Genomic DNA, 24162 nt, shown 5'->3' with positions numbered 1-24162 from the left:
AAAGAATGACAAAAAACCATTAAAATTTGAATGAGAAATTGACTCATTAAGGTGGCCTCATGAAAAAGGTGTTGGGAAAGGTGTAAAACCTTATATCCCATATTGATTGTAGAGGAGAGCATTGATAGGTATTTTAATCTCATTTTTTTCCTGAGGGTGTGAGCCCTTTGGGGTATCCAAATTTTCCGAAGGAAGGAAGTTATGGATACTTCAAGGATGGAATTGTGCCAAGATTATGGTCCAAGTTGGTTATGCAAAAATTGCCACATGCGCGCGCTGCTCGCCTAGAACGAACCGGGTCGTAGATCTTGGGGTTGGGGCTTGGAATGGATTGAATGTGGGATTAGGCTTAGCCCACCCATCTCAATCTTTTTCGGCTAAGCTAGGTCTGTGAGCTGCAGAAATATATACACAAAACCTATGTATATAATAGAGCTGGTAACTCCTCTATTCATGATGGATTTAATTCCATCAGTTTTGCAAGGCCTTAACCCCATTCCTTCTGACGACTTCTCTACTAACACTCGATTTAACCCTTTGGTTAGCGGATCCTCAATGTTGTCCTTAGACTTTACATAGTCTAGAGAGACAATGCCATTAGAGAGTAGTTGTCGTGTGGAATTATGTCTATTATGAATATATCTAGACTTTCCATTATACATATGACTTCGTGCATGTCCAATCGCCGATTGGCTATCACAATGAATACAGAGAGCAGACACAGGCCTTGGCCAACATGGAATATCCTCAACGAACTGGTGAAGCCATTCAGCTTTTTCAGTTGCTTTATCCAAAACAATAAACTCAGATTCCATCGTTGATCTAGATATACACGTTTGCTTGGAAGATTTCCAAAACGCCGGCTGCCCCTCCGAGCGTAAACACATAACAACTATTGGATTTGAAGTCCTTTATATCAAATATCGAAATAGCATCACTATACCCTTCTAGTACCGCTGGGTATCTGGTATAATGCAGCCCATAATCTCGGGTGTAGCGTAGACAACCTAACACCCGCATAATGCCCCTCCAATGAGTGGCATTCGGATTACTCATGTATCTATTAAGCCAGCTAACAGAGTAAGCTATATCTGGCCTTGTACAACTCATCAGATACATCAAATTTCCAATAACTCGAGAATATTCTAGTTGAGAGACACTCTCATCATTATTCTTGGTCAAATGTAGACTCGCGCCTATCAGTGTCCTAGACACACTTGTATCTGATTTATCAAATTTCTTAAGTATCTTCTCAATATAGTGAGATTGAGAAAATACAACGCCATCAGATGTTTTGGCCATCTTAACACCCAGAATTACATCTGCAAGGCCCATATCTTTCATGCCAAACTTAGAGTTTAACAATCTCTTGGTAGTTCGAATCATTTCATCATTATTACCAACCATGAGTATGTCATCTACGGCTAGATACAAAATGACATAACCTCTGTCAGTGTCTTTAACATATATGCACTTGTCACACTCTTTGATTTTGAACCCATTCGATAACATAGCGTTGTCAAAATCTCATGCCATTGTTTAGGAGCTTGCTTCAAACCATACAATGATTTGACAAGCTTACAAACTTTCTTATTTTGTCCTAGAGCTGAAAACCCCTCGGTTGCTCTATGTAGATTTCTTCATTCAAATCTCCATTTAAGAAAGTTGTCTTACATCCATCTAATGTATCTCCAGACCACGTAAAGCTAATATCGCAATCACCATGCGAATGGATGTAATCCTTGTCACAGGTGAATACATATCAAAGTAATCCAGGTCTTCTCGCTGTCTGTATCCTTTGATAACTAGTCTAGCTTTGTACTTATCAATTGACCCATTAGCTTTCATCTTTCTTCTAAAGATTCACTTCCTTCCCAAGGCCTTACTGCCTGGAGGTAGATCAACCAACTCCTAAGTATGGTTTTGTAAGATAGAGTCAATCTCACTCTTAATTGCTTATTTCCACAAAGGACTCTCAGATGAAGTCACAGAAAAGTTCAAGGTTCTCCCTCTAACATATAAGTCAAGAAGTCCAGGCTAAAAGACTGAAACCATCGGTGGCCAACCCTAGCCTTACATTACGCAGTTCTTGGGCAAACATAGTATGTTGCCTATCAAAGTCCTTCCATGTCTCACCATCGACTGGATGCCTTAATATGCCATCGTCAACACGTTTTTCTTTGTGTCATCTCATATCTGTAGTAGTTTTTCTGGACATGTATAATCTTTGCAACCTTGGTGTCAACGGGAAATATCTCAAAATCTTATGAGGGATCTTCTTACCTTTGCCATCATTCAGTTTGTATTTAGGCTCCTTACAAATTGGACAATTTTCTAAATTTGTATTTTCCTTCCAAAATAGAGCATAATCATACTTACATGCTTGAATAGGCACATATCCTAACCCCAAGTCAAGCAAAAATTTCTTGGCTTCATAAAGGGTCCATAGAACCTTTTGGTCACTTTCTGGCAAAAAGTCTTTCAATACACCCAACAACATGTCGAAAGATTTATTGCTCCACTTGCTTAACACTTTCATATGAAGCATCTTAATGACAAACAATAACAAAGTAAACTTTTGACAACCAAAGTATAACAGACGTTGAGCTTCCTCTAACAATTTATCAAACTTTCGTGCATCCTCTCTTTGCTCATTATCATTCCACTCATCCTCTTTATCATCATCAAAAATATTCGCCATGTGTTGATCTTCTAACATATCACACAATTCATTTTCAAGGTCAAGGCTTTCATTGGTTGTCGCTTCATCACCAACACCTTCAACCTCATTGTTATTATTCCCCACACGAGGTTGAGTGATTGGAATAGTTTTCCCATGGTGCATCCAAGTTTTGTATGAAAGCGGCATCCTTTTTTGGATCAAATGATATTCCATATCCTTAATGGTATGACATTCAAAATTTAGGCAATCTATACACTGACAACAAATTATATTATCTAGGCCAATATTTATCATTACAAATTGGAGAAATGACTTAACCCCTTCTCTTTACTCCGAAATCAATCTATTTCTAATGGACATCCAACTCTTGTCCATATTTGGTCACCTATAAAGTAAAGATTATGTTAGATAAATGTATCATTTATTTGCTATGGTTATATGCATGGAAAAAAACAATAAATTATATACAAGTGAATAAACCAAGAACCAACTAACTAATTTTCACACAAGCAGATCAACACAAAAAGTACAGAAATGTATACAAAAAGTTAATGTATGCACTATAACATAGACATCAACACAAACAAAGATAGCACCCCTGTTCAGCCTCGTTGGAGAGGTTCCAAATAGCAAAACAGAGTTGCATCTAAAGCAGCAAAAGGTAAAATACAACATTGAGTGAATAGAAAAGCAGCGGACAAAAAAAGCCGAGGAAAGTAGTAGCATAAAAGATTTGTACTTTCTAATTCACAAACAAATTCAGTTCTTAAGGATGGACTCATATAGAATTTGCTCTCGTATATAAGGAAAGTAACTAGGTAAGACAAGAGGTTGCTTTGTAGGTTTAGCAGTTGTTTGATATTGTTGTTTTTTCCTAACTAGATGAGCTTACTTGTCGCTACTTGTAAAACCAAATCTGTAAGGTCTACCGGATAAGGAGACTTCAATGATATATATTTTTTTTTTTGGCACAAGCTGCTGCCCATAGGTGTTGTCATGATCCGAACCCGCCCCTATGGATTAAGGTCATAACTGGCCAGTAATCAAGGGATTACCTGCGGCCTCAAACAGTTATAAATGTATACTCCATCAGAGTTAAGGGGCCAAACGGAAGCAACTCGAAAATTTTGTCCATAGAGCTGTGCTTACATGATGTAGCAAAATCATTCCAAAAATATTTTATAATAACTCACACACCACGAACCCATAGAGTTAATCTATGTCCAGGAACTTTCAGTTATACGGTCAGCCAAACAAAACTTATATACAAAAGTAATTCAACGTTTTCGCCAATCATAACAAGAATATACAAAAGGACAAAAGGGCGAAAACAAGTCTTGTGCGTGAGACATGAGGGCTGACTTCTTGAAACTCTGACTGTCTCTCACATACTTTACTGAGGCTGGGTTTGGACGTTTCTTGGCTCACCTATAGACACATGAATGAGAGTGAGGGAAAGCCCAATGACTAATATCAAATAAAGAAGGTACATGAACGGAGTTTCAAACAAATACATCAAACGGCCTTGGGCCCAATTCATCTTTTTACTTAGTGTATCAAGTGGCTACAGATTCAAACATATCAAACGGCCTCGGGCCCAATCCATTCATTTCCGACGCCCTTTGGCCCATTCATTCATGTCCGATGGCCTTTGGCCCAATCATTCATATTCGACGTTCTTTGGCCCAATCATTCATATCCAACGGCCTTTGGCCCATTTATTCGTATCCAACGGCCCTTGGCCCATTCATTCATATCCAACTATCATTCATGTCAAACGGCCTTTGGCCCAATCATTCACGTTAAATGGCCTTTGGCCCGATCGATCGCATAACAGATATTTGTCCACAATTCAAATTAACAAGCTTACAAGACTTTTATAGAAAGAAGCAATAGGACAAATAACATACTTCACAATATCTTTACTAAGATATTACTCACAGTGATCTGCTGGTGGATTTGCTCTCGTGCTCGACCCTACACATTTCATGAACATAATGGGTCATAAACGATTCAATCCGTTCTTAATTCATATATCCTTCTTAGGCTTCATTCTTATCTTTTTAATCCATTTACAATGTTTAATGCATGCCTAAGAGTGCTTAGAAATAAAAGAGAATGGAAAATGAAACACAAAACATCTTTACAAGATTTCTGAAACAGGGCTCCCCGCTCGAGCGGACCCCTTTGGTCTGCAAAAGTACTGGTTACCTCATTCTTACGCTCGAGCGTGACTCCGGACGCTCGAACTGAATGTCAAACTACATGGCTTGACGCTCGAGCGGACATTCATGTCTGCAAAAGTTCTGGGAGCTCGCATTTCACGCTCGAGCGGCCATTACCCTGCTCGAGCGGACATACCGAATTCTGGAATTTCCATAACTGATCTTGAAGCTCAAACTCGACATTCAAAGGCCCAAAAGTCATGTTCTTGGTTCAAAAATGTGGAAACACATTATATATCATGAGTTTACAGGCAATGTGAGGCCAATTGCTCAAAATCATGATCCAATTCTCAATTCATCTGAACAAAACACATAGCTTCAAAATTAAACTTCAATATACATATAATTAAACTCCATAAACTCCTTGAATTATACATGCATGTTTACTATAGACTCCAATACCTTTCCAAATGCCACAAGTGATGCTTACACACATGAAACTCATTATAACTACGCTTGCATGTACGATCTAACACTCAATTTTTCATAATTAATAAGCTACATGCTAAATTATACAAATTCATGGCAATTCATGGTAATTATATGCATGCATGTGCATATAAACTTCAATTTCATCATAATCAACACCATTCATGTTCTTGATTATCATTTAACCTTGAACTCACAAATTCACAAACTCAAACTCATAAATTTACTCACCTAGAAGTTCAAGTCTTCCAAATTCTAGTTAATCGTTGAGTTAAACTCCAAGATCTTCAAGCTTCTTGAGCAATTCTCTAACTTGGGCTCCCTCTCTCTCTCTAACCGGCACACTCTCTCTCTCTTTAGAGTGTAATCTCAGCAAAAATGAGCTCAAAACCATAATATGAAACTATATAGGCCCTTATATAGGATGGCCTAATCAAATTTTGATTAAGGCTAATCAATGGTGCTTAATTAATCGTTCTGAATCTAATTATTTTGATCTAAATAAATTTTCAATTGAATTTTACCATAGGCTCTAAAAATTACACCAATTACAATGGTGTGGTCAATTTCGGTTTCTGTGGTCGATAAGGCCTTCAATTTTCAGTTAATAGTAGTAAGTTGGACGGATATTCCTACGGTGGACAGATAGAATTTCAAAACCACATATAATCACATAGATGGCACCCAAAATCACATTAAACACATAATCACAATCATAATTAAGATTAATTAACATAATACGGAACAGAGTTGTCACAGTCTGCCCTTCGTTAGGAAGTTTGATCCTCTAAACTTATTTACCTTCGTCGGGAAACAAATGTGGATAGTGTAATTGCATTTCATCCTCTTTTTCCCATGTAGCGTCCATCCCATAGTGTTCTTTCCCATCTACTTTCACCATCGGGATGGACTTGCTTCTCAACTGTTTCACTTGCGGGTTAATGATTCGTTCCGGCCATTCTGCGTATTCCATATTTTTATCAAGAGCTATCCGGTGATAATCAATTACATGAAACGGATCCCAAAGATAACCCCTCAACATCGACACATGAAACACATTATGGATTTGCTCGAATCCCGGTGGCAAAGCAACTCTATAAGCAACTGGACCAAGTTTTTCTAGAATCTGAAACAGCCTAATGTAACGAGGCGACAATTTCCCTTTCTTACCAAATCTTACTTGGCCTTTTATCAGGGTCACACGAATAAACACATGGTCACCAACCTCATACTCTAGAGGTTTTCTTTGAACATCTGCATAATTCTTTTGTCGGTCCTGAGCTGTTTTGAGACTTTGCTTAATAGTTTTGATCTTCTCAGAAGTGTCTTGCACAATTTCAAGCCCAAGAAGAGCCCTATCCCCGACTTCTGTCCAACAAATTGGTGATCTACACCTTCTACCATACAAAGCCTCGCATGGTGCCATACCGATGCTGGAGTGGAAGCTATTATTGTATACAAACTCTGCTAATGGCAAATAATCTTCCCAGCTCCCTTCAAAATCTAGAGCACACATTCTAAGCATGTCTTCTAAAGTCTGTATGGTCCGTTCTTATTGTCCATCTGTTTGTGGATGGAATGCAGTACTGAATCTCAATGTTGTTCCCATAGCCTTTTGCAAACTTTTCCACAATCTAGACACAAACTTCGGATCTCTATCTGAGACAATGGATACCAGAACCCCGTGTAAACGTACAATCTCATCAACATATATAGTAGCCAGTCTATAAGCATCAAATGTAGTTTTAACGGGCAGAAAATGTGCAGATTTAGTCGGTCTATCAACTACAACCCAAATAGAATCCATACCTCGAGGAGTTCGAGGTAGACCAATGACAAAGTCCATAGTCACATGCTCTCACTTCCATTCAGGAATAGGGAGAGGCTGAAGTAGGCCGCCCGGTTTCTGATGTTTAGTTTTAACTTGCTGGTATTTGAGGCACTTGGACACATACTCTGCAATCTCTTTCTTTATTTTGGGCCACCAATAGCTTTGTTTCAAATCCCGATATATTTTGTTATTACCCGGATGCATAGCGAATGCTTCGTCAAGAATCTTCCTCTTTAACTCATGAATGTTCAGAATACACAATCTATCTTGGAATTTCAACACCTCATTTACCACACTATATCTCGGTCTTGGATTCATTTCAAATTCATCAACTATCTTTTTAAGGAATTCATCCTCCTTCTATTTCTGTTTGATCTCCTCAATGATTGTTGGTTCGGCTGAAATAACAGCTATCAATCCGCCCTGCTCACCTAATACCACTTCAATCTCAGACTTCTCGAAATCTTGCAAGATCTCTTTCTGTTCAGTAAGCAAACAAGCCAAATTTCCCATCGATTTCTTGCTCAGGGCATCAGCAACTATATTGGCTTTCCCGGGGTGATACTGAATTTCAAGATCATAATCTTTTATCAATTCAAGCCATCTTCTCTGTGGCACATTCAACTCCTTCTGCGTAAAGGAGTATTTCAGACTTTTGTAATCTGTGTAGACTTCGCATTTTGCCCTATACAAATAATGCGGCCAAATTTTTAAAACAAATACGACTGCGGCCAATTCTAAATCATATGTTGGGTAGTTTTTCTCATGTGGCCTCAACTGCCGAGAGGCGTATGCAATCACCCTTCCATTCTATATTAATACACAACCCAAGCCTTTATAAGATGCATCACTGAAAATCACAAAGTTTTCTGTACCTGATGGCTGTGTCAAAATTGGTGCGGTGGTCAATCTCATTTTCAGTTCATGAAAGGCGGATTCTCTTTTATCATTCCATTCAAATGGTTTCCCTTTGCGTGTTAGTTGGGTAAGAGGCACATCTATTTTTGAAAGTCTTTCACAAACCTTTTGTAATACCCAGCTAAGCTCATGAAATTGCAGACTTCTGTTACATTTGTCGATGTAGGCCAATTCACAATTGCTTTTACTTTCTGTGGGTCCACTGAAATTCCCTCTTTGTTGATAACATGCCCTAAGAAAGTAACTTCATCCAACCAAAATTCACATTTCTTTAGTTTGGCAAATAATTTCTTTTCCCTAAGTATCTGCAACACAGTCCTCAGATGTTGTTCATGTTTAAGTCTATCCTTTGAGTATATCAAAATATCATCGATAAAAACTATAACAAATTCATCAAGGTAGGTCTTAAATATTAGGTTTATTAGGTCCATGAATGCTACAGGAGCATTAGTTACTCCAAATGGCATAACAAGAAATTCATAATGACCATACCTTGTTCGAAACGTAGTTTTGTCAATATCCTCTGCTTTTAATTTCAGCTAGTGATATCCGGATCTCAAATCAATTTTGGAAAACACTTGTGATCCCTGCAACTGGTCAAACAAGTCATCAATACGAGGTAAAGGATATTTATTCTTTATTGTCACCTTATTCAGTTCTCGATAGTCAATACACAAGCGCAAGGTTCCATCTTTCTTTTTCACAAATAACACCAGTGCACCCCATGGTGAAGTACTTGGTCGAATAAACCCTTTGTCAAGTGGGTCTTGCAATTGTTCCTTCAATTCTTTCATTTCAGTAGTAGCCATTCTATAGGGAGTTTTAGAAATAGGTTAAGTGCCTGGGACAACTTCAATAGTAAACTCTATCTCCCTGTCCACTAACTCACCTGGTAGTTCATTTGGGAACACATATGGAAACTCACTAACAATAGGAATACTGTTCAATTCAACATTCTCAGATTGTTCGGATAACACACAACACAAATAACCCTAACACCTTTTCCTGATCAATTTATATGCTTTCATGGGAGATATCAAATAAGGTGGAGGCACTATAGCGATTCCGGGTTTTATCCCTTGTTGTACAGTGATCCGGACTTGGTTCCGTAGATGTTAGCAGTTGTTTATATCTTGTTTACATCCTTTCGTACTTTGTATTTGAGTCATAGGATGTGTTGGGCGTGTTCTGAACAAGTAGGTTGAGTTTTGGTCTCAAGTGTAGTTGCCCAGGTTTTTGGTTTTACGCTCAAGCGGATCATTCTGCGCTCGAGCGGAGTTTGGTTTTTGGATTGTTCACTCGAGCGAGCCTTCTTGCGCTCGAGCGTGGTTTACACTCTTCTAGTATTCCGTGCCCCTGCAAAACTTCTGCAGGTGTGTTTTCTACACTCGAGCGGGTCGCGCTCGAGCGGGCTTGTTGGCGCTCGAGCGGATAGTTCTTTTCCTGAAAAGTTCTAGGAGATGAAAATCTACGCTCGAGCGGACTTGTTCTTCGCACTCGAGTGGATGTGTTTTGCTTTTGTTTCTTGGAGCTCGAGCGGGCCTTCTTGCGCTCGAGCGGGTCCAGATTTTTGTGCTTGACGCTCGAGCGTTCTATTCTCCGCTCGAGCGGGTCATACGTATATGAGTCATCCGCTGGGTAGTTTTAAATCACTTTTTACATTTCCTTTCTCTCTCTTACTTTTCCAAAATCATTTTTGAGAGCCTCTCTCTCTAGGATCTCCCTTCTCTCTAGGGTTTGATCTAGTTAGAGTGTCCCCTTTCCGTTCGGCCTTTGTAAAAGGTGTGTGCATCGTCGAGGGCTTCGTTTTGATCCGTGGATCTTGGAGTTTGGAGCATTTTGGTTTTCTTCAACTTTCTCGTTTGAGCTCTAACTTTGAGGTAGGGATATCCTACTCCTCCTTATGAGCTTTGTCTTTGAATTTTAGCATTTTGATATGTTGGGGATTGTTGGGTAATTTTGAGAAAGTTTGGGTCTTTGTATTATTTTACAAAAGATGGGGTTTTATTTATATAAGCCCATATGCATGTTTAGCATGGTGAAATGAGATAAATGTTGGGTTATTGATAGAAATGGAACCTTAGGGTTGTTTTGTTAATTATGGGAAATGCCCTAATTACATTGATGAATTAATTTATGAAATTAATTTTGAGAAATGAGAAGTTGAATTGAAAATGTTGAAATTGGGATCGTATGGGATTAAAGGGTGTAGTTGGATCATTTATCACTCACCTAGTTGAAATGTTGATATTTTATCCATTTGGTGCATTTATTTTCTGTTTGGAAATAACTGCTTTGGGCTATCGGTGGAGGATAGTCTTGATTGTTGTAGACAATGCATGATGATTAGGTAAACTAAAACTAATCGATTGAGTATGCTATCGAGTATAGCGGTTGGAATAATACATTAACTTTATGTATTGATTGATTGTGTGTATGATCTCTGTTTATATACATTGTGTGTGGGAGGAGATAGGGGATGTACTCCACGGTTTAGGGGAAGATAGGGGATGGACCTCTAAACCAGATTTTGTGTGACATTGATACAACACTACAATGTGTATCAAGTGTGGATTATGGAAGTGTTTGAATTGATTTGATATAGCACTAAAATGTATATCATTATCAATTGTGAAATATAGAAGTGTTTCTATGTGTTATTGATACAGCACCAAAATGTGTATCCATCATGAATTTCAAAAGTGTTTTAAAGATGAGTCTTAATCTCATTAAGTCATTTGGCTAGGTTCTAAGCCTTGTTTTCAAACTCAAAGTTGAATAAGAAATGGAAACCGAAGTGTGCCATGGGCATGACTGTCGTGAAACTGTAATACGACATACGTTGAAATACAAGTGTGAACCATCTATTGAATGCTATTACTTTAGTCATTGTTTATAGTTGGTTTAGTGGGGAGCACCGGCCCTCTTTGCTAAAAAGAAAGATGGTGCCTTGAGACTGTGTATCGACTACCGGAAGTTGAATCAGGCTACGGTCAAGAATAAGTACCCTATGCCCCCGTATAGATGATCTGTTTGACCAGTTAAAGGGGTCCCGTTGTTTCTCTAAGATAGACTTGAGATCGGGTTACCACCAATTGAGGGTCAGGGAGGAAGATATTCCGAAGACGGCATTCCGTACGCGATATGGCCACTATGAGTTTCTGGTGATGTCGTTTGGGCTCACCAATGCACCAGCAGTCTTTATGGACTTGATGAACCGGATCTTCCGGGAATTCTTAGATCGCTTTGTGGTCATTTTCGTGGACGACATTCTAATTTATTTGCCTTCTGAGGAGGAGCACGAGGAACACTTGAGAGTGGTGCTTGAATTACTTAGAGCCCATAGGTTGTATGCCAAGTTTGGGAAGTGTGAGTTCTGCCTGGGGGAAGTCAAGTTCTTAGGCCATGTGGTTTCCGGGAAAGGGGTGTCTGTTGATACATCCAAGATTGAGGCAGTGCAAGATTGGGCACAACCTAAGAGCGTGTTTGAGATCTACAGTTTTCTAGGATTAGCTGGGTATTACCGCCGGTTTGTGAAGGATTTCTCCAGGTTAGCTTCGCCGTTAACTAGACTAACTCGGAAGGAAGTCAAATTTGTGTGGAGTGAGACTTGTGAAAAGTCATTCCAAGAGCTGAAAGTTAGATTGACCACCGCTCCGGTCTTGATTATTCCGAAGAGAGGGTTGGGTTATGCAGTTTATTGTGATGCTTCACGAGAGGGTTTGGGTTGTGTGTTAATATAGGAGGGGAAAGTGATGGCCTATGGCTCACGTCAGTTGAAAATACACTAGAAGAATTACCCTACACATGACCTAGAGTTAGCAGCAGTGATATTTGCCTTGAAGATCTGGAGGCATTACCTTTATGGTGAGAGGTTCGAGGTGTTCTCAGACCATAAGAATTTGAAGTACCTGTTTACACAGAAGGACTTGAATTTGAGACAGAGAAAGTGGATGAAGTTCATTGAGGACTACGACTTTGAGTTGCACTATCACCCGGGGAAGGCCAATGTAGTGGCCAATGCCCTTAGCAGGAAATCCATTAGTGATGTAGCTTGTATAGCCATCCGGGAGTGGGAGATGTTGGGTGCACTTGGCGAGTTTGATTTGCTTTTGGGCGAATCCGTTGAGGCTGCGGCCTTGTTTTCAGTTGTTGCGCAGCCTACACTTGTGACTCGAGTGTTAGAGGCACAGGGAGGTGACCTTGAGGTAGAGTCTTTCCGAGAGAAGATTTCCAGTGGGAAGGTTGAGAAAGGTTTGACGGTGTATCCCGACTAGAGCGTGAGATACTGAGACCATTTGTTTGTGCCGGAGTCTTGCCGAGAGGAGGTACTCCGAGAGTTTCGTCATTCACGCCTTGTGGTGCATCCGGGAGGCACTAAGATGTATCGAGTTTTGGTCACCAGTTTTGGTGGCAGGGTATGAAGAAAGATGTGGCGGTTTTCGTGTCTAAGTGCCTTACTTGTCAGCAAGTGAAGGCCGAGCATCAGAGGCCAGCGGGTTTGTTGCAACCCTTGCCTATTGCCGAGTGGAAGTGGGAGCATGTCACTATGGACTTCATTGTAGGTCTTCCGAGGACTCAGCGGGGTAGTGATGCTATTTGGGTGGTTGTACACCGGTTGACTAAGTCGGCATACTTTATCCCTATGCGCGTGAGAGGTTCAGTAGATCATCTTGCTGACTTGTATATTCGGGACATAATGAGGTTGCATGGGGTCCCAGTGACGATTGTCTCAGATAGAGACCCTCGTTTTACTGCAAGGTTGTAGCAGAGTTTGCAAAGTGCCTTGAGCACTAAGTTGACCTTTAGTACGGCTTATCATCCTCAGACTGACGGGTAGTCCGAGCGTACTATTCAGATCCTTGAGGATATGCTTCGGGGTTGTGTCCTTGACTTTAGTGGGACGTGGGAGAGGCACTTGCCCTTGGTGGAGTTTGCCTACAACAACAGCTTTCAGTCTAGTATCGATATGGCACCGTTTAAGGCCTTGTATGGCCGACCTTGTAGGTCTCCAGTTTGTTGGGCCGAGGTGGGTGATGCACCTTTATTGGGCCCGGAGTTGGTGAGAGAAACGACGGAGAAAGTCGAGCTTATCCGTAGGAGGCTTGTTACAACCCAGAGTCGTCAAAAGAGTAATGTCGACCATAGGAGGAGGCCTTTAGCTTTTGAGATGGGTGATCATGTTTTTTTGAAAATATCACCTAGGCGAGGTTTGATGAGGTTTGGGAAGAGTAGAAAGTTATCCCCTCGGTTTATCGGTCCCTTTGAGATCCTCGAGAGGATTGGGGAGGTTGCTTATCGTTTGGCTTTGCCGCCGCAGTTGTCCGGAGTACATGACGTGTTTCATTGAGTATGCTTCGGAAGTATGAGCCGGATCCATCACATGTATTGGATTTGACTGACTTAGAAATAGATGAGGACGCCTCGTATAAGGAGAGACTGGTTCGGGTCTTGGATAGGCGGGATCAAGTCTTGCAAGGCAAGACCATTCCCTTGGTAAAGGTTTTGTGGAACATCACGGAATGGAGGAAGCCACTTGGGAATGTGAGTTGGAGGTCCGAGAGAAATATCCGGATCTATTTGTGGATGTTTGAGTATATGTTGTATATTTTGTTGTATTGTTGAACCTTAAGAGTATTGAAAATATCTTAGGTTGTAAAACATTGTGTATGTTTTGGTTTAATGGAAGTATTTTGGAACTTGCCTTGAAATGGAAGTTTGGTATAACATTGCATATGTTGAATGTGTTATAGAAATGGAAATCATATCATGAATATTGAATATGATGTGGAAATGGGAATCATGTGCATTTTAAATTGTTGAAATGATAAGGAAACGCATGTTGAAATGTATTTGTTGTGAAATGCCTCTTGACAAGAGATGGAATGACCGGGAAGGGTCGAGTTATTTAATGTTAAATGTAACATTGTTTAAAATGGAGAAAAACTTGTTCTTTTGAAAACTTGCATTTAATTTCGGGGACGAAATTCTTTAAGGGGGGGAGGTTATAGCGATTCCGGGTTTTATCCCTTGTTGTACAGTGATCCGGACTTGGTTCCGTGGATGTTAGCAGTTGTTTATATCTTGTTTACATCCTTTCGTACTTTGTATTTGAGTTATAGGATGTGTTGGGCGTGTTCTGAACAGGTAGGTTGAGTTTTGGTCTCAAGTGTAGTTTCCCAGGTTTTTGGTTTTACGCTCGAGCGGATCATTTTACGCTCAAGCGGAGTTTGGTTTTTGGGTTGTTCGCTCGAGCGGGCCTTCTTGCGCTCGAGCGTGGTTTACACCCTTCCAGTATTTCGTGCCCTTGCAAAACTTCTGCAAGTGTGTTTTCTACGCTCGAGCGGGTTTCTTGCGCTCGAGCGGGTTGCGCTCGAGCGGGTCGCGCTCAAGCAGGCTTGTTGGCGCTCGAGCGGATAGTTCTTTTCCTGAAAAGTTTTGGGCGATGAAAATCTACGCTCGAGCGGACTTGTTCTTCGCGCTCGAGCGGATGTGTTTTGCTTTTGTTTCTTGGAGCTCGAGCGGGTCCAAATTTTTGTGCTTGATGCTCGAGCGTTCTATTCTCTGCTCGAGCAGGTCATACGTATATGAGTCATCCGCTGGGTAATTTTAAATCACTTTTTACATTTCCTTTCTCTCTCTTACTTTTCCAAAATCGTTTTTGAGAGCCTCTCTCTCTAGGATCTCCCTTCTCTCTAGGGTTTGATCTAGTTAGAGTGTCCCCCTTCCCTTCGGCCTTTGTAAAGGTGTGTGGATCGTCGAGGGCTTCGTTTTGATCCGTGGATCTTGGAGTTTGGAGCATTTTGGTTTTCTTCAACTTCCCCGTTTGAGCTCTAACTTCGAGGTAGGGATATCCTACTCCTCCTTATGAGCTTTGTCTTTGAATTTTAGCATTTTGATATGTTGGGGATTGCGGGGTAATTTTGAGAAAGTTTGGGTCTTTGTATAATTTTACAAAAGATGGGGTTTTATTTATATAAGCCTATATGCATGTTTAGCATGGAGAAATGAGATAAATGTTGGGTTATTGATAGAAATGAAACCTTAGGGTTGTTTTGTTAATTATAGGAAATACCCTAATTACATTGATGAATTAATTTGTGAAATTAATTTTGAGAAATGAGAAGTTGAATTGAAAATGTTGAAATTGGGATCGTATAGGATTAAAGGGTGTAGTTGGATCATTTATCACTCACCTAGTTGAAATGTTGATATTTTATCCATTTGGTGCATTTATTTTCTGTTTAGAAATAACTGCTTTGGGCTATCGATGGAGGATAGTCTTGATTGTTGTAGACAATGCATGATGATTAGGTAAACTAAAACTAATTGATTGAGTATGCTATCGAGTATAGCGGTTGGAATAATACATTAACTTTATGTATTGATTGATTATGTATATGATCTCTGTTTATATACATTGTGTGTGGGAGGAGATAGGGGATGTACTCCACGGTTTAGGGAAAAATAGGGGATAGACCTCTAAATCGGATTTTGTGTGACATTGATACAGCACTACAATGTGCATTAAGTGTGGATTATGGAAGTGTTTGAATTGATTTGATATATCACTAAAATGTATATCGTTATCAATTGTGAAGTATAGAAGTGTTTCTATGTGTTATTGATTCAACACCAAAATGTGTATCCATCATGAATTTCGAAAGTGTTTTAAAGATGAGTCTTAATCTCATTAAGTCATTTGGCTAGGTTCTAAACCTTGTTCTCAAACTCAAAGTTGAATACGAAATGGAAATCGAAGTGTGCCACATGGGCATGACTGTCGTGAAACTATAATACGACATACGTTGAAATACAAGTGTGGACCATCTATTAAATGCTATTACTTTAGTTATTGTTTATAGTTGGTTTAGTATATTTCTACTGGGCTGTGGCTCACCCTTTATGGGACATCATTTTCAGGTACAGGTAGCATGCCACCTCCAAGGACATAGCTTTGGAGGCTAGAGACAGACAGACTATTTCTGTTGTTTTGTATTTTTAATTGTATTACATGTATATCGAGCCAAGGGCTTTCTGTGTATAGAGTTAGTACTCTTTTTTTATAACCAAGTGTTGACTTGGAAAGTTGTAAGCCCATAGGGAATTTACTTTTGATGTCAACATGTAATACATTTTGTGAAGGCTACTTTGATGGAATATATTTATGCTTTATTCACTTATGTTTAAGCATACTATTGTTGAATGATTTATGAGTTTATTTTGAGGGCGTTACAGGCACTATCCCGTTACCCACAAACACAATTTCTTCTTGTTCTGGTGGTTTAAATACAATCCATTTCGTTACATAATCAATGGTGGCACAGTATTTAGTTAACCAATGTATGTCCAGAATTACATCAAAGTGTCTAAAGTTCAAGGGTAATAAGGCTACATACAGAACAACATTTCCAATATGCATGTCACAAAATCAATATACTGATGAACACAACACAGATTCCCCTGATGGAGCACATACACATAGCAAATATGGCAATGGTTCTAGAGGTTTACTCAGTCTAGATGCAAATGCACAAGTTACGAAAGAGTGTATTGATCTGGAGTCAATTAACACAAAAGCATCCTGATTACATATAGAAATAGTACCTGAGACAACGGCCTCGACATTCCGTGTATCGCCCGGAACAAGAGCAAAAACTCTCCCTTGCCTCACGGTATCTCCGATGGCAGTAGATCTCATAGGATTTCCTGGTTTTGGGACAGATGCCGTTGAGCTAGCAGCTAATTTTCCACTGTTCTGATTACAATCTCTAGCCATATGCCCCGTTTTACCACATTTAAAACATGCTCCTGACACACGGTAACAAACTCCACGATGCCTTTTACTACAAACATTGCATGTTGAAGATGTATCTCGGGAAGAATTCGAAGTACTGGAGGAGCCCGCATTCTGTTTCTTTGAAAATTTCTTCTTCGAAAAGAAGCCTTGCCTTTTTCTATCCTTATAGTCAATTGTTGGTTTAGCTTGTCTGGCTATATTAGCTTATGATATTATGGCCCGGTCTAGCACCTCAATATAGGTCTCTAGCTTGAGAACATTCACCTTTTCTAAAATATCATCTCGGAGCCCTCCCTCAAAATCTCTTGCTTTCTTGTAGTCGTGTCAAACACATGTGGTGCAAACCTGGCCAATTCAATAAACTTGGCCTCATACTCAGCTATAGTCATGCTGTTTTGTTTCAGTTCCATGAACTCCGACACCTTTCTGTCTCAGACACACTGTGGAAAATATTTGTCATAGAAAATCTCCAAGAACCGTACCCAACTAATACTTCTATTATTTTCGCACATTAGCATCCACCACCTTCTTGCCTCATCTTCAAGAGTGAAAGTGGCTAAAAGTACTTTCTATGTCTCTGAACAAGGAAACACCTCAAACAGCTTTTCAATGCTAAGAACCCACGCGTCGGCTTTTAAGGGATCTAATCTCCTGTGAAACTGCAGCGGTTTCATTTTCTTAAATTCTTTGATGAGAGCTATTATTCGGTCATTATTCTGATTATCTTGCACAGGTGGTACTGGAGGAGGAGGCGGAGGGTGTGGTTGCTGCCACTGTTGTTGCCACTATTGTTGTTGCCTCAATGTTTCTGCCATTTCTTGAATCAATCTTTCCATTCCATCCATTCTGGCAGTAGAGGACTCCTCTATCTCATCACCTCTTGTTCTCACCATCTGATTAGACTTGCATTATTCTCTATACAAAAGTTTCACAAGTATGCATATACCAAGGAGCATGCATATTCGCATAATTCGCAATGCAAGTAAATTACAAACATATATCACATAATCATTTATCTCAAAGCATTTAAGCACATTCTCAATGTTTACAAATTCTGACTTATCACATGAATGCACCCTAGATCTTTTCTAGATGCTTATTGCTCTCTTGAACAAGTGTGTGAGTTTCAACTCGTGCTCTGATACCACTCTGTCATGACCCGAACCCGCCTCTATGGATTAAGGTCATAACCGGCCAGTAATTAAGGGATTACCTGCGGCCTTAAACAGTTATAAATGTATACTCCATCAGAGTTAAGGGGCCAAACGGAAGCAACTCGAAAATTTTGTCCACAGAGCTGTGCTTACATGATGTAGCAAAATCATTCGAAAAATATTTTATAATAACTCACACACCACAAACCCATAGAGTTAATCTATGTCCAGGAACTTTCAGTTATACGGTCAGCCAAACAAAACTTAAATACAAAAGTAATCCAACATTTTCGCCAATCATAACAAGAATATACAAAAAGACAAAAGGGCGAAAACAAGTCTCATGCATGAGACATGAGGGCTGACTCCTCGAAACTCTTACTGTCTCTCACATACTTCATTGAGGCTGGGTTTGGACGTTTCTTGGCTCACCTACAGACACATGAATGAGAGTGAGCGAAAGCCTAGTGAATAATATCAAATAAAGAAGGTACATGAACGGAGTTTCAAACAAATACATCAAACGGCCTTGGGCCCAATTCATCTTTTTACTTAGTGTATCAAGTGACTACAAATTCAAACATATCAAATGGCCTCGGGCCCAATCCATTCATTTCTAACGGCCTTTGGCCCATTCATTCATATCCGACGGCCTTCGGCCCAATCATTCATATCCAATGACCTTTGGACCATTTATTCGTATCCAACGGCCTTTGGCCCATTCATTCATATCCAACAGACTTTGGCCCATTTATTCGTATCCAACGGCCCTTGGCCCATTCATTCATATCTAACTATCATTCATGTCAAATGGCCTTTGGCCCAATCATTCACATCAAATGGCCTTTGGCTCGATCGATTGCATAACAGATATTTGTCCACAATTCAAATTAACAAGCTTACAAGACTTTTATAGGAAAAAGCAATAGGATAAATAACATACTTCAAAATATCTTTATTAAGATATTACTCACAGTAATCTGCCGGTTGATTTGCTCTCGTGCTTGACTCTACACATTTCATGAACATAATGGGTCACAAACGATTCAATCTGTTCTTAATTCATATATCCCTCTTAGGCTTCATTCTTATCTTTTTAATCCATTTACAATGTTTAATGCATGCCTAAGAGTGCTTAGAAATAAAAGAGAATGGAAAATGAAACACAAAACATCTTTACAAGATTTCTAAAATAGGGCTCACCACTCGAGCGCAGGTTTCCCCGCTCGAGCAGACCCCTTTGGTCTGCAAAAGTACTGGTTACCTCATTCTGACGCTCGAGCGTGACTCCAGACGCTGGAGCTGAATGTCAAACTACATGGCTTGACGCTCGAGCGTGAATCTCTCCGCTCGAGCAGACATCCATGTCTGCAAAAGTTCTGGGAGCTAGAATTTCACGCTCGAGCGGACATTACCCTGCTCGAGCGGACATGCCGAATTCTGAAATTTCCATAACTGATCTTGAAGCTCAAACTCGACATTCAAAGGCCCAAAAGTCATGTTCTTGGTTCAAAAATGTGGAAACACATTATATATCATGAATTTACAGGCAATTTGAGGCCAATTGCTCAAAATCATGATCCAATTCTCAATTCATCTGAACAAAACACATAGCTTCAAAATTAAACTTCAATATACATATAATTAAACTCCATAAACTCCTTGAATTATACATGCATGTGTACTATAGACTCCAATACCTTTCCAAATGCCACAAGTGATGCTTACACACATGAAACTCATCATAACCACGCTTGCATGTATGATCCAACACTCAATTTTTCATAATTAATAAGCTAAATGCTAGATTATACAAATTCATGGCAATTCATTGTAATTCTATGCATGCATGTGCATATAAACTTCAATTTCATCATAATCAACACCATTCATGTTCTTGATTACCATTTAACCTTGAACTCACAAATTCACAAACTCAAACTCATAAATTTACTCACCTAGAAGTTCAAGTCTTCCAAATTCTAGTTAATCCTTGAGTTAAACTCAAAGATCTTCAAGCTTCTTGAGCAATTCTCTAACTTGGGCTCCCTCTTTCTCTCTAACTGGCACACACTCTCTCTCTAGAGTGTAATCTCAGCAAAAATGAGCTCAAAACAATAATATGAAACTTTATAGGCCCTTATATAGGATGGCCTAATCAAATTTTGATTAAGGCTAATCAATGGTGCTTAATTAATCGTTCTAAATCTAATTATTTTGATCCGAATAAATTTTTAATTAAATTTTACCATAGGCTCTAAAAATGACACCAATTACAATGGCGTGGTCAATTTTGGTTTCTATGGCCAATAAGGCCTTCAATTTTCAGTTCATAGTAGTAAGTTGGACGGATATTCCTATGGTAGATAGATAGAAATTCAAAACCACATATAATCACATAGATGGCACCCAAAATCACATTAAACACATAATCAAAATCATAATTAAGATTAATTAGCATAATACGGAACATGGTTATCACAGGTGCCCTGGTCGTCATGTGTTGGTGCAATGAATATAACTAAAGATGGTATCGCTATTATAGGATTAGTTGCACTGATATCAACTATTTCATAGCCACTAGATTCATCATGAATTTTAATAGATCTTAGTTTAGAAGAATATTACAGGACACATTAGATTACATAGGCATGTTACTGGTCTTTTTTTTTTTATTTACTTTATGTTAGGTATGGATATTTTGTATTATTTTGAACATGACAAAGTTTATGGACCAAATAAATTACAATATAACTGACTCTTCTTGCTTTGTAAGGTGATAGTATCTTATACTTCAAATTTATGTTCTTTGCCCATACTTTTGTGCACTCTAATATGATGTTACAGCATGATCATGTTCCAATATGTGTCTTTTGTTTGTGTTGTAGGGATATTTTATCTTCCCAACACTTGCTCTTAGGTGGGCTTGTGCTGCTTATGTCAGGTATCAAGCTTTAATTTCTAAAGTTAGGTGAGAATGTGGCTTTAAGTTCCCAGATCAGTTTCTGCCCTGAATCTTGATAAAAAAATTACTGTGTGAAATTTTAGATTTTGTAACATTTTCTGTCTTCTGAAAGGAGTTAATAGATTAGAAAGATGAAAGATAGTTTAAGATGTGGCAATAGCTTTGCATTTATTTCTCTTGATATTAATGCCTTTGAGCACTCTAATCAAGTCAACTTGTCAACCTGTCAACCTGCCAAGAGTGACTGTTGTAATGCCTTTGACAGGCTTTGGAGAGCGCAATCTACATAATTGGAGAAGTCAGGTACATTACCAGGAACACACATATTACCTACTAGTTCCTTTTTCTATCCCATTTTAAAGCTGAAAAAGGAAAACAATGAAAAACTCTATTACTTTTCTTTGGTATTTGTTTTTTCTTGGCTTGTTTCTTATCGTTAGTCCAGTTTGAAGCAAATACGTGTAGCCAGACATACTCTCATTGAAGAGTCAATAGTTGCAAGTAATTTGTCTTTATACTAAGACGAAGTGAAAAAAATTGACGCAAACTATTATTTGCTATGCCTGGATCTTAGTTTCTATTTGAAGTTATGATTCATGTATTACTGCCTAATTAGATGCATGTAAAAACACCTTGACAACAAAGGTATCAAGATTATATTCCTTGTTTTCTCTGAAATACTAATACTTTAAGAGTCTGGAAGTTATTTTAAAAAAATTGTTTAAAACTTGAAACTTCTATAGTTTGTTTTCCTTAATTGTGATAATTCTTAGGGTAAATTACACTTTGCCCATCTGTTAGTGAGGGATCAACAACAGAGCGATAACATACAATTGGCTGAGATAGGAGAAAAAAAAAAAAAAAAACAACAACAAACAGCAACAGCAGCAGCAGCAGCAGCAGCAACACAAATACAATGCAGCAGTGACAACAACATAGATACACTAAAGAAAGAACATGATCTGACTAACAAAAAGAGAGAAAACCATATATATAATACAATACAAAAACCTTCAAATACAGCAACCACTCTCAAACTCAATTCAAGAAACACTATATACAACCAACTACCAGTGCTCAGAAATGATTGTAAGAAAAGCAAAATGTAGGAGTAGCAACTAAATTAGCAGAGACATTTGAACATCTAGAAAGACAATGAAACAGATACATTCAACCACTAATCAAATGATACGCATAGAATGAAAGAGAAGAAAAAATCGAAATGAAGATGAACTATAATATATATATATATATATAGAGAGAGAGAGAGAGAGAGAGAGAGAATACTCGAACAGACCACAAAACTCATAAAGGAAAACAAAATTAAAATCACCTCAAGGTGGAGGCAATGCGGGAGAGGAGGAAGCAAACTTTTGCGGTGGATGAAATGCGAGAGAAGAGGCAATAAAATTGGCTCTGATTGGCAGCTAACAAGGGACGAAGTGGATGAAGATTGTGGCTAGTGCTTTGTTTGGGAATGTAGAGAATGAGGAGTTGAAACGATGAAAAATGAATCTGAAATATATTTAGGAATTACATAATTAAAAAAAGAATTAATTTAGGAAAATTCAAAACTACGTAGTTTTGTTTAAAAAATGTTCCTTTTCTTTTTTTTGACCACAATTTACTGGTCACCAATAGATTTGAGATCCTGCCTTTTTTTTTTTTCGCTCTACAGCCATTACCTTCCACGACCACATTTCAAATTTAGTCACAAAAAATCACCTATCAGCAACCAAAAAAGTGTTGGTAGCAAAAACATAAAACATTCGCGACCAGGGAAAATTTTGGTCGTAGAAAGTAAACTATCTGCGACCAACATGAAAAAGGTGGTCGCTAAAAGTGTTTTTCCATATAGTGATTAAAATTATGAGAACAACCCAGTAAAAGTCACCCTTCCATCAGCAAATTTAACTGAAATTAAGAGAAATTGAGAAAACAAATGTTGAGAATTATCTCATTTTTGTACATTTCTATCAGTTAAGCTCAAGAAATAAATTAGTGAATTAGAAATTCACTGAATAAACAAAAAAATGTTGAAATATTTAGGCCTTCCTAAGTTGATACGGTTAACAAAAAAAATTAGATAAATTATATAAATGGTACCTATAGTTTACGATATGTCAATTTGGTTCTTGTTATTTTAGTTTGTTTGATTTTATTCGTTAATTTAACAGATTGTGTCATATTGATCCAATAAATAACGGCCGTTAGGTTTGATGGACGGAAAGTGGTCACGTGTTTAAATAATGTGTCAATTTAGTCATTGTAGTTTCCACGATGTACCAATTTGATCCCTGTTGTTTTAATTTGATCGATTTTGACAAGGACTAAGTTGATATATCGTGTAAACTATAGGAATTAAATTGACACATCGTTTAAGTTTCCGTCCATCAAACCTAACAAACGTTATTTATTAGACCAATATAACGCAATTCATTAAATTAAGGGGCAAAATCGAGCAAATTAAAACAATATGGACTAAATTAACACATTGTGTAAACTACAAAGACTATTTACATAATTTATCTAAAAAAATTTAACAAGATAAATTGAGAATGAAAGTCAAAGATACATTACCAACAAGTAATCAAATTTACAAAAAATTTAAAAATACTTTAGTGTCTCAAAACCCATAATTCATACCCATTGACAAAAATATACGAAACAAAAAAATAAAAAAAAAAATTGCAATTCATATCTTTGTAAAACCCCAAAAGACTAAAGCATTAAGCAATGCCAAAATTTTCCTAACCAATTCATAAACCCAAAAGAGCAAAAAATAAATAAATAAAATGAACAACAAAAAAACAAAGAGTCACTACAAAAAATTTGACTTTTTGCGACGGTAAAATGCCGTCGCAAATACTTAAAATGCCGTCTCAAAAGGTTTTTTGCAACGGTAGATGACTTTTAGCGACGACAAGTGGGGGGTCACAACAAAAGAGGTTGCAAAAAGTTTTTAGCGACGGCACGTTACCGTCACCTTTTTTTTGCGACGGCAAAGTTACCTTTTTGCGACGAATTTTTCCGTCGCCATTAATATGAAAAAATCTGAGATTTTTTGAGACGACACTATTTTGCCGTCGCTAAAGGAGTTATTTGCGATGGCGCTAAAGAATTTTTTATTGCGACGGGATACCTATCGTCACTAAAA

This window comes from Camellia sinensis, chromosome 8, assembly GCF_055761805.1.
Source record: "Camellia sinensis isolate YWXY chromosome 8, ASM5576180v1, whole genome shotgun sequence".
Taxonomy (NCBI): Eukaryota; Viridiplantae; Streptophyta; class Magnoliopsida; order Ericales; family Theaceae; genus Camellia; species Camellia sinensis.
This window is presented reverse-complemented; position numbering follows the sequence as displayed.